The following is a 4,728-nucleotide window of genomic DNA, read 5'->3' on the forward strand; positions in this document are numbered from 1 at the left end:
CAGTCATTCTCTCCCAGACTGCCATTGTCATAAGCATTGATTTTAATATTCATTTCAAGGCATTAGTGCAATATCCAATCATCTCCACTGCTTTCTTACAATTCTCTTGCTTTGGGTAAAGTAGCCACCCTACTTCAGCTACTCACTGCCATGGTCACAACTTGTATTAGTCTGCTAGAGATGCCATGACAAAATAGCACAGAATAGGTGGCTTAACCAACAGAAGTGCATTTTCTCACAGTAATGGAGACGAGAAGTCCAAGATCAAGATGTGGGCAGGCTTGGTTTCTCCTGAGACCTCTCTCCTTGGCTTGCAAATGACTATCCTCTTGTTGAATCCTCCTATGGTCTTTTCTCTGTGCACAGGCCCTTCTGGTATCTCTCTGTGTGTTCAAATTTCTTCTTACAAGGATATTAGTCAGATTGGATTAAGGTCCACACTACCAGCCTCACTCTAACTAATGCCTTCTCTCCAAATATAGTCACGTTCTAAGGTTATGGGGCACCAACATATGAATTTCAAGGGAACACAGTTCAACCCAAAATACACCTCTAGACTTTGTCTTCACCAATTACTGAAACATCTTTTTTTTAAAGCTTTTCTTTATGGTAAAAGTCACATAATATAAAACATACTATTTTAACCATGTCTAACTATATAATTCAGTAGTAATAAATACACTCTTTTTGCTGAATACTGAAACATCTTAATTTCAAATTCTATCATCTCTTCATCTCAATCACTACCTTCTATCTTTTCAGCTCTTTATCTCTTTGCTACCCCAAACCAATAATTCTTCAACTCCACTAGGACACATAAATCCAGCCCTCTTTTTTCTCACTGTCGCTCTGATTCTTTCATGTCCTTACTTCCCTCCTTCCTTGGATTAGATTCCATAGTTGATCACTATAATCACTCTCATATATTTTCTTGATTCCTTTCCCCCGTTTCTCTCTCTCTTTATGATGTTTGCTTGGCAAAGTCCAAATCCTGGCTGATTCCAGCTTTCTTACTACTCTCTGCCCATGTCTTTGCAGTTGCACTGCCCTGGGAAAAGCACTTGACCATGTTTCTAGTCTCACTATAAACTCTTGACCTTAAGCGGGTCATCCATGCCTGTTGGCATCTGCCATCTCTCTCTAGACCTTTCACTATCTTGCTTTCCTAGGCAACAGTTTCATACCTTCTTCTCTCTCTAAAAACCTGTAATACCCTCTCCCCATCTTTATTCTCAGCCAATAAACCTGCTTCCAGTTTCACTGAAAAAACAGGAGCCCTCAGAAGCTCCCACACTTCCAATCCCATGTGTCCCATCTTACTTCTGTTACTGAGCATGAACTACCCGGGCTGCTAGCTTAGGCCAGTTCCTCCGTTTGTGCGTACACTCCTGCTGCTTCCCACTGACGCAGGAACACTGCTCCAGGGACTTCCCTGGTGGTCCAGTGATGACGAATCTGTCTTGCAGTGCAGGGGACACAGTTCAATCCCTAGTCAGGGAACTAAGATCCTACATGCCGTGGAACAGCTAAGCCCATGCACCCCAACTACTGAGTCCACTCACCGCATCTGGAGAGTCTATGCACCTCAGCGAAAGATCTCGCATGAGGCAACAAGGAGCCTGTCTTCCATGACTAAGACCTGATGCAGCCAAATAAATAAACTAAAAAAAATAAACACCACTCTATCAATTCTCCCATTTTTCTCTTGCACTCACCTCCCCTCCACCACTCCCAACAAAAAATTCCTATCAGTATACAAATGTGCTATAATTTTTCCCTTTAAACTTTTCCCCTTAACTCCCACTTTCCCTTTAGCTAAACTCTCCAAAAAGTGTTATCTCTTCTGTTTCCAATTTCTCTTTTCTTCTTCCCTCATGAACCTATTCCATTTGGACTCAACATCTGTCCTATCACTAAAGCTCCTCTTATCAAGCTCATTGATGACCTCCATGTTGCTAAATCCAATATCCATTTCTCAGTCCTCCCACATTACTTGCTCTATAGGTAGTCTTAACTCTTCTAACTGACTACTTCTTTCTCAACTTAGGAATTCAACTTCCAGGATAAGTTCCTGGTTCTTCTAACTCACTGGCCACTTCTCAGTCTCCTTTGCTGACTCCCCCTTCACATCCCCAAACTCAATTCTCTGGAATCCCCAAGACCTAGTCCTTGACCCTCTTTTCTAATCTACATTCACCCCCAGAGTTTTGTGCCTTTAGATATTATCCATACACTGACAACTCTCATACTCCACCCCAGACCTATTCCTTGAACTTCATGTTTGTGTATCCAATAGCCTGATTGGCATCTCCACTTGGATTCTAAGAAGTGTCTCAAAACTTGAGAAGTCTGGAACTAACCCTCTTCTCTTCCCCTGTTAATCCTGCTCAACCTGCTGTTTTGCTCATTTCAGTAAATGAGAGCTTCATTCTTCCTGTTTTTCTGGCCCCAAACCACATAGTCATCTTTGACTCCTCTCTTCTCTTCCAGCCAATGTCTCACCAAATACTGTTGGATCTATCTTCACAATATAGACAGAACCCAGCCTTTTATCACCATCTCTGATACTACTATCATTGCTTGAACCACTGTCATTGGTGGGAACACTGGATTGGTGAAATGGCTTCAGAATTCATCTCTTTCTTTCACCCACACCCTTTATAACCTAATCATGACGCAACAGCTAGACTGAGCCTTTAAACATGTCAAGTCATTTTTCTATTCAAAACTAATCTCAGAGACCTGGTTAGAGGGTCAGAAATTTCAACCCCACCCTGCAGCCTCTGGGGAGGGGAAAGGGGCTGGAGACTGACATATCAACTAATTGCCAATGACTTAATAATGTCTATAGAATAAACATTATTAATGTTGAAAATTAACAGAGGAGCCTGGTGGGTTACAGTCCATAGAGTCACAAAGAGTTGGACACAACTGAAGCAACTTAGCTTGGATGCAATTTTGATATTGGGGGCTTCCCTGGTGGCTCAGTGGTAAAGAATCTGCCTGCCAAGCAGGAGACTTGAATTTCATCCCTGGGTTGGGAAGATGCCCTGGAGAAGGAAATGGAAACCCACTCCAGTATTCTCGCCTGGGAAATCCCATGGACAGAGGCGCCTGGTCGGCTACAGTCCGTGGGGTCGTAAAAGAATGAGACATGACTTAGGGAAACAACAACATTATAATTTAAGACAACTAGTTCCTGGGTTTGTTTTGTTTGAATCCAAATGTGGCTCCATGTAGCTCGACTTTTTTAAAAAGTATAAGTACAGTACAATTTTAAATATTTATATAAAATAAGTTTTTTTCTCTTGAATTAAAAGAAAATATGTTGCAGAGTATTAATACTTTCCAAAAGATAATAAATTAAACATAAATACTTCTGGGATCAACATTGTAAGGTTTCATGATACAAAACTCTTTGGGTATCAAGAAAAATAAATAAACAGACTTTACTTCTGATTTCTGTACCATTTTTCCCGTTATGTTCCTATAACTCCTGTTTTTATTATTAATGATAACTTGCATTTATTGTTTGCTGCTTCTCTATCATCTGACACTGTTTTGCACACACAATCTTGTTTAACCCACACATTTATCTTTGTGGGAAATGTACCATTTTTTAATTCTCATCTCACAGGTTAGGAAGTTGAGACTTAAGAAAGTTGTCAAGCAGTGTTCTGAGGTTACCAGCAGAAACAGTGGCAATGAGGTCAGGCAACCCTTGAGTTCTTTTCTTTCATTTTGCTTGGCTGCACCATGCAGCTTGTGAAATCTTAGTTCCTCAACCAGGGATTGAACCCAAGCCCTTGGCAGAGTCCTAACAATTGGAATTCCCAAACCTTGAATTCTTTAAACCACTGTCTACATTATATTTAACATATTAGAGCCAAGGTTCCTTCCCATAACCCTCTCCTTATCTCATCAGAATTAGAGGGGTCTGTGGGTCTTTACGGAGAAGGCAATGGCACTCCACTCCAGTACTCTTGCCTGGAGAATCCCATGGACAGAGGAGCCTGGTGGGCTACAGTCTATGGGGTCTCGAAGAGTTGGACAAGACTGAGCAACTTCACTTTCACTTTTCACTTTCATACATTGGAGAAGGAAATGGCAACCCACTGCAGTGTTCTCGCCTGGAGAATCCCAGGTATGGCAGAGCCTGGTGGGCTGCCATCTATGGGGTCGCACAGAGTCAGACACGACTGATGTGGCTTAGCAGCAGCAACAGTGGCTCATTAAATTTAGGGCAATAATTTGGAAGGGAGCGTTCCTCAATTCACTTCAGTCTTATTACCCATAAAATGATAATCAAATCACTCAACTTTTTTTTACTTCCTTTTCCTAAACAGTAAGAGATATGAATTTAATTCCTGTTATTATTTCTCAGAGAAGTAGAGACAAAGATGTGAACTCTTAAGAGGAAAGCTGTTCCAGTTTTCTACCAATAAACTCATCAACTGTAATGTTTCTTCAGCCACCGATTTGCCGCTTTCTTTGTCCTTTTTGTGTCCCCTGTAGCTTAAACAGTGCTTGGTGAATAGTGAGCATAGAGAAACAAAAAGAATACTAAAAAAAAGACAGATACATAGAGTCAAAATATTTGAGCAATTTGCACATCCCATGCCAGTATAAGATCCCTTGGTCGTTTCCTCGTGAAGCCCTGTCCTTTGCTTGGTATGAAACTTGCCAGACTCAGTTCCAACCCCCACCCCAACTTCCTTCTGCAAACAC

The sequence above is a fragment of the Bos mutus genome, chromosome 1, assembly GCF_027580195.1.
Source record: "Bos mutus isolate GX-2022 chromosome 1, NWIPB_WYAK_1.1, whole genome shotgun sequence".
Lineage (NCBI taxonomy): Eukaryota > Metazoa > Chordata > Mammalia > Artiodactyla > Bovidae > Bos > Bos mutus.